This window comes from Rhinopithecus roxellana, chromosome 1 (assembly GCF_007565055.1).
Source record: "Rhinopithecus roxellana isolate Shanxi Qingling chromosome 1, ASM756505v1, whole genome shotgun sequence".
Taxonomy (NCBI): domain Eukaryota; kingdom Metazoa; phylum Chordata; class Mammalia; order Primates; family Cercopithecidae; genus Rhinopithecus; species Rhinopithecus roxellana.
The window spans coordinates 5,418,915-5,426,576 of record NC_044549.1 but is presented as its reverse complement, the minus strand read 5'-3'; the positions used below and the strand labels follow the sequence as shown (position 1 = coordinate 5,426,576).

Genomic DNA, 7,662 nt, shown 5'->3' with positions numbered 1-7,662 from the left:
GGCCCCTGAAGACTTACCTGTGAACCTAAGCATTATTTATAACATATTTCTAAGGAAATAATATTATCATTCAGTATGTGGTATCACCAAATCTCTACAGAATACAGGAGGAACTAGACAGATGGCATTGGAGGAGCTAGAGAGGAGTAATTGCTAGGATACAACATGAATTCAGTGAGTACTACTTGGGGCAAATTAGACTTTTTTTTTTGGTAGTTGTTTCTTTTAAGATAAATGAAATTTGCCTCATAATAATACTGCTCTATCTTTCTCTTAACTCTTGATAAAATACTATTTCATGTATATTACTGTATGATGCATTCACAATTCTGAATATTAGACATCGATAGTGATTAATCTTATTAAAATTGAATTTCTGAGATTGTAAAGACTTATTTACTTTTACTTAGTTATGTCTATTGACATTATATTAAATCTACAAATCTCAGTTGCAGAAAATGACTGATAAAGTCTTCCATTACAAATTTTTGGGCAAGGTAAAAAGATGTGGGCTAGAATATAAAGACAATAGGTGGTCCGTAGATGATTAAATATATTTATTCGAAGTGTGTTGATGTCAACTTTGACAGAATTCTTTTTTTTTTTTTTTTTGAGACGGAGTCTCGCTCTGTCACCCAGGCTGGAGTGCAGTGGCCGGATCTCAGCTCCCTGCAAGCTCCGCCCCCCGGGTTCCCGCCATTCTCCTGCCTCAGCCTCCCGAGTAGCTGGGACCACAGGCGCCGCCACCTCGCCCGGCTGGTTTTTTGTATTTTTAGTAGAGACGGGGTTTCACTGTGTTATCCAGGATGGTCTCCATCTGCTGACCGCGTGATCCGCCCGCCTCGGCCTCCCAAAGTGCTGGGATTACAGGCTTGAGCCACCGCGCCCGGCGACAGAATTCTTTAAAGAGAAGATTAGGATCGGCTCTGGGTCTATACTTTCAAATATTTATTATCCATGATGTGATAAGATATAGAAGTTATGGTTATCAAATACTCCAAGCTGAGATTGACAGCTAGAATTCCACGTACCAGAATACGTAGTTTAAAATCCTGACAGACTGGAATAAGAGGTTAAATATAGCAAGACAAAATTTGTATACAGATAAAATTCTGCTTAGGTTCAAATATACCAGGTGCGTTTAAAGAAAACATATCAATGATCCTCAAGTATCTGAAGTGTTTTTGTAGAAGAGCATTTTGACATCGTTTGCATGAATCTCCATGACAGAACTAGCAGAATGAACAAAATCAAGGCACTTTGTAGCAGAATCTGAGAAGAGTTTATAACAGCACAGGAACTAACATTTTCAGAAGCTTCACCCATAGAGAGGCTCGCTGCTCTGCCACATTCTTCTACTTAGTCCTTATCGCACTGCTGGGCAAAAGGGACAGTTAACTGAGAGTATGGAGGTTAGGCTTTTGTAAAAAGTCACATATGGAACACGAGGTAGACTAAAGATTGGAGCTCATAACTGCCTGCCTGCATTTTGCAAGAAATAGTGATCAAAATAATACATCCTTAACAATGAGAATTATTTAAACACAAAGAGGGGATCATTTGTCAGGAATGTTCCAGAGAAAAGTTTCTTAATTGGGCAACTGAAAAACTAATCTTAATCCTCCAATTTTTTTTAATTGTTGGAATTTTCTAAACTGTACTCCTTTTCTAGCAACTGCCTCCTTCACAATCACATAACTATCATGGGGATTACAAGTTAGTATCATAGCTGCTCCTTGCCTCATCAAAGGTAAGTTAGTAGGGTGACCACAGAATGGCTAGGCTTAGTCCTAGACTAGACAATGAATCCTTTGCATAAGCTTTTTAAACTAGAAGCTAGAGCATGTTATCATTCTTACAGATGATTCAAACTACAAAATCTAAATCTCAGGAACTGGTGAAAGCTATGTTTTGTTTTGTTTTTTTGCTACATAGAGAAATTTTGTCTAGAGCTAGAGACACAGAGACAACCAGAGGAGAAAGGAAGAGCCTCATGGCTTTCAATAACCTGATTCTGTATTTTTTGAGTCTGAACTACATTCTAATCATTGGTTCACAACCAACATGAATTCAAATAGCTAAAAATGAGTTTGTCACTATTACAACTCAGTCCCAAGAGTCATTTTCTGCCAAGAATTCTAATAAATAAAGATTAAGATACAACAATGTGGTAAAACATATTTAAAGATTAAGTCATTGCATATAAGAGCCACGATTTTTATGTAAATAATGTAAATAACAAACAGAGGATCTCTAACAGAAAATGGCATTTATTTGGGAATAGAGAAATGCCGTGGGAAAGTGTGTGCCATAGTAAACTATGTGTGTATTCAGAGAGGTAAAGGAAAATAAAGATATTTAAAGGAAAAAATGAGGAAGACTACATCGTTGTTTTGAAATAATTATCCTTGGCTAAAAATATCAATAACAAGGATAACTCTCGTTTGACGTTGGTCTGGCAGTTCTCGGGCAGATGTTTTTGCAGAGGTATTTTTTGTGTAAGGTTGCAAATAGGCTTTGTAGAAGGTTGTGGTTTTTGCAGTCCTCTGTGATAGTTTTTGTCGTCAGGCCTGTAAGCATATAAATCCTCTCTTCAAGGCTTTTGGTGGCTCTACTTATCAAGATTTTTAATAAAACAATATGGGCTCCATTTTGATTTTGACGACTTTCAGATATAATTTAGTACTATCAAGAAAATTGTTACTTCATAATATAAAGCTTCTCTAAATATTCATGCTTCTCTAAATTTTTTATGCAAAAATGATTTTTTGTGTTAACATTAGTATTTAATTTTCTTAATAAAGTTACCTTAGTAATAACGTCATAGAAATATTGGAAACCCATTACTAATACAACGTACATGCTTAACTCCGTGCGAGTATGTGTGTGTGTGTATAAAATAAGAATGCTAATTTTAGTTCCCTATACTACTCTACAAAATTAAATTTTCTATTAAAGATATAATTGCAACTGAAAGCGTTTTAAATTAGAACATTTAATGCTATATTTCCAATGTTTTACCCTGGGGCCTCAACATTAACCCTGCAGTTAACACACTTAATTAGTTGTCTTATATAAAGCTTATTAAAAATGTAAGCTTTTAATCTAATCTCTGTTCCATTTTACTCTCAGCATCTCATACCATACTCAGAATAGTGAATTAAATGGCAATAAAATCTTTTGCATTGTGTCTATAACCATTAACCTTTCAACGATGATTTCTAAACAGAACCATGTATCTGAGTGGTCAATTATTTTATAAGAAGGCACTCTGATGGTTTCTGTTCAATAATCTTCTTGTAACCAGCACTCTTTAATATATGTCTATACTGATAGTTGGAATGCATATATTATGCCAATAAATTTACACTTCCTATCATCTTGTTTTTTCTAAAAACAAATGTTATTATATCCTATTGGCTATTGATGCTTTACATATTGGTAGAAACGACTTTTACATGGATATTATATTAAAAACATAATAAAAGGTAATATATTATTGTAATTTTTATATATAAAGCACAAACCTTTTCCTGAATACAGAGAAAATTTGGAGAAATTTATCTTATGATTGTCTTTCACATACCTGAAAAATGTGAAAGAGATCTCCTCCAGGGCAAAGGCTGAAATGTATCTTTATTATTCCTTACTTTCAGTAAAGTTGTGCAACAGCTGGTATTTTGAGAAAAGAAAGCAAAATGATGATCATAAATATAAGATGTCTTAAATATAAGTCTACATATGAATATATGTATAAACATATAGAACTAAAATTATGAATAAAATATTTTCTACTTTAAAAGGCTTTCTGAAAATAGGCCTTTAACAATTATTAGCAACAATTTTATTTTGGTAGTAGCACTACTCCTGGAGGGGTAGTTATATTTTTTTCTGGTTCTTGCATTTCTGCTGGCATTGGGGACATGCAGTGGAGAATTGTCATGTCAATAACCATAATACAGTCTACATTAATCTGGCTTTTTTTTTTTTTTTTTTTTTTTTTTAGAAAAAGTGAGTAGAATGATAATCAAATTTAAAGAATTTTAAAATGAGCACTTATAAATAGAGAAAATTGTGGAGAACACTCTTGATACTTCCAGTTTTCAAGGTCTGGTTATATTCAATTTTGCTACAATTCTATTAACTATTCAGTGATTCTGAATATAATCTTTTTACATTCCTGTTTATTTATATCTATTTCTATATCTATGCATAAGTAAGCATGAATCTATTATTATGTCTTATCAACACCTTTTTAGTAGATAAAAATATTTGAAAAATATACTTTAAGTCCTGAAAGTAGTTTAGTGGTATCTTAATTGTAGATTACATATATTTTTGGATATTTTAATACTGCATGTCAGTATGTGTGAATGATTTTACAATCACACATTCCTTTTAATATTAAAAACTCATGAATTTTCATGAAACTTTCTGGTGGTATGAAAAATATAAACACAATTTGTAGCATTTAAAATAGTTCTGTGGTATCTTTTTACATTAGGAACTTGGAAGAATATTTTAATTATAATAATATTAATCCTATGTTTTAAAATAATAAGATGGGGATTTATAACAAAAGGAAAATAGACATTTATACCAATCTCTACATATATAACTGTCTATATCTGCCAGTAGATTCAGATTCGTAAAAGTAAAATTATTGGTAAATCTACCAGTATTTTTAAAATCTAAATTAATACATTATACGATTATGACCAGAATTCAATTAAGATATCAGGAGAAAATAGGTTCACTATCATAATATCAAGCCATCTGGCAAACTTTAAGTGATGTGAAATTTTGGAATTCCTGTTAGAACCATGGACAAGTCTAAGACACTCAATACTCAATGCTACAATTCTGTGAACGATCCAGAATTATTAATGTTTAAAATTTGGAAAAAAAACCGTATTTTTATGTTAAAATATCTGCTAACTGGACAGCTGGAAATCATTCAACTTTTGCATAGATTACATTTTATATTTTTGTATTATAAATTTATATAATATGTAAAATCCGGCCAGGCATGGTGGCTCATCTCTGTAATCCCAGCACTTTGGGAGGCCGGGGCTGGTGGATCGCTTGGGCCAGGAGTTTGAGACAAGCTTGGGCAACATGACAAAACCCCGTCTCTGCTAAAAATACAATAGCAACAAAAATTAGCTGGTGTGGTGGCTGAGGCACAATAATCACTTGAATGGGAGGCAGTTGCAGTGAGCTGAGCTAGCACCACTGCACTCCAGCCTGGGTGACAGAGCAAGACGCTGTCAAAACAAAAACAAAAAAAAAACTTAGATCTAACATTGGATGTACATTATATATACATTCTATATATTTACATACTAGCAAAATAAAATAAACTATGTATAATACTATACAAATTATATCTATAAACTGTGTGCTGTGCCTAACTTTAAGCATTTTATATAAAGTGGGAGGAGCTGCCTAATATATCCCTAAACACAGTTATTGTAATCATATTTAAGACTTATTCCAATAAATATTTACTAAGGCTTTGCTGTGAGTATTAAAAATAGTTATTCTTTATGAAGGAAAAGGTAAGATTGTAATATATGGTTATCAGCCTCAAAGATGCTTAAGATATAATTGGACAGAACTATAAAATAATATTTAAATAACAATGTATCCCATTTCAAAATCTTTTTTGTTCTTTTTTTATTCCCCTTGTATAACGCAAGACAAACCTATCTTTTTGAATAATTCAATTTAAAATGCTAGGCTTAAAATTTGAATTAACTCCAACATGAGTTTATAAATTCAACATGGTTTCATTAGTAATAATAAAGAGAACATTTGTTTTGTTTTCTTGTTTTTAATTTTCTTTGGTGTTTGTAATGTTTTGGAGCTAAACATGTTAATTTCAGATTTATATGAACAAATAAGGACTAATCAGGACTCTAAAAGAGAAGAAATGAAGACAAACTGTACCAAAAAATCAAGGAAATAATCCCATTTTCAATAGCAACAAAAAATAGGAATAAATTTAAGTAATATAGTGAAAGATTTGTATACTGAAAACTATACATATTGATATATGATATGAAGCTGTACTATTGATGAAAGAAATAGAAAAAAAAACCACAAATGAATGGATATATATCCCATGTTCATGGATTGGAAAAATTAGTTTTTAAATGTTCATACTTCCCAAAATAATACGTAGATTCAATGCAATCCTATCAAAATTCTAAGCTTCTTTCACAGGAATAAAAATAAAAATTCAAAATATTTATTAAAAAAAAGACACTAACCAGCCAAAGCAATTCTGAGCAAGAACATGGTGGAAGGCTTCACATTTCCTAAATTGTATTATAAAGCTAATCAAAAATACATAGTAATCAAAACAGCTTGGTACTGCCATACACTCACATAGAGCAATAGAAGAGAATAGAGAGCCTAGACATAAACAATGCTTATCAATTAATCAACTAGTCTTTGCCAAGAGCACAAAGAATATATAATAGGGAAAGAATAGTCACTTCAATAAATGGTGTTAGAAGAACTGAGTACCGACAAAGAAAAAAATTAAACTGGACCTTCATCATATATCATACTCAAAAATAAAATCAAAATGAATTATAGACTTAACTGTAAGCCCTAAAACCTTAAAACTCTTAGAAGGAAATGTATGAAAAAGTTTTAACATTGGTTTTGGCAATTACCTTTTGACTATGACTCCAAAAGCACAGGCCAAAAAATGCAAAAATCAATTAACTGGGAGTACACCAAACTGAAAGGCTTCTGCACAGAAAAAGAAAAAAAATGATGAAATTACAGCCTATGGATTGACAGAAAATATTTGCAAGCCATATATCTGATAAGAGGTCAATGTTAAAAATATATAAGGAACACATACACACTCAGAGGCAATAAAAGACAAATAACCTGGGTTTTAAATAGACATGAATAGTAGACATTTTCTCAAAGAAGAAATACAAATGGCCAAGAGGTATATGAAAAATGCTCAACCTTCTAATCATCAGTAGTTTTCATTAAATAAAAACTACAGTGAGGTATCACTTTACACCTGTTACGATGGCCATTATAAAAATACAAAAGATAATGAGTTTTGGTAAGAATGTGGAGAAAAGGGAATTCTAGTATACTGATTTGGGGAATGCAAATGAATATAGCCATTAGGGAAGACAGTGTAGAGTTTCCTCACTGTTAAAAATAGAACTACCCTATGACCCAGGAATCTCACTTCTGGCTTTATATCCAAAAAATTTGAAATCAGTGTGTCAAGGAAATAGATGCACTCCTACGTTCATGGCTGCATATTTACAGTAGCCAATGTATGGCAACAATTTAAGTACCTGGTAAATAGATGGATAAAGAAATTGTGAAATATTACTCAGCCCTTATAAAGAAGCCAATTCTGTCATCTGAAACATGAGTGAAACTGGAGGACATTATGTCAAGTGAAATAAGCCAGACAGAGAAAGAAAACTACTGTCTAATCTCACTTATATCTGGAATCTAAAAAAGTCAAATGTATAGAAGCAGAAAATAGAATGGTAGTTAACAACGGTGTGGGGATGGAGAGATGTTAGTCAAAGTGTACAAAGTTTCAGTTAGGTAGAATGAGTAAGTTCTAGAGATTTAATGTATAGCATAATGACTATAGTTAATAATGTT

At 32.2% G+C, this 7,662-nt stretch overlaps 1 long non-coding RNA gene across 1 annotated transcript; it reads right to left on the bottom strand.

The window, feature by feature from the left end:
• Nucleotides 1–864: 864 nt before the first annotated feature.
• On the bottom strand, nucleotides 865–6,753 carry LOC115900378. Its single transcript, XR_004060044.1, has 3 exons — nucleotides 6,687–6,753; nucleotides 3,587–3,672; nucleotides 865–900 (listed from the first exon to the last, which is right to left on the bottom strand). It is a non-coding gene; the product is annotated as an uncharacterized LOC115900378 (long non-coding RNA).
• Nucleotides 6,754–7,662: the final 909 nt, after the last annotated feature.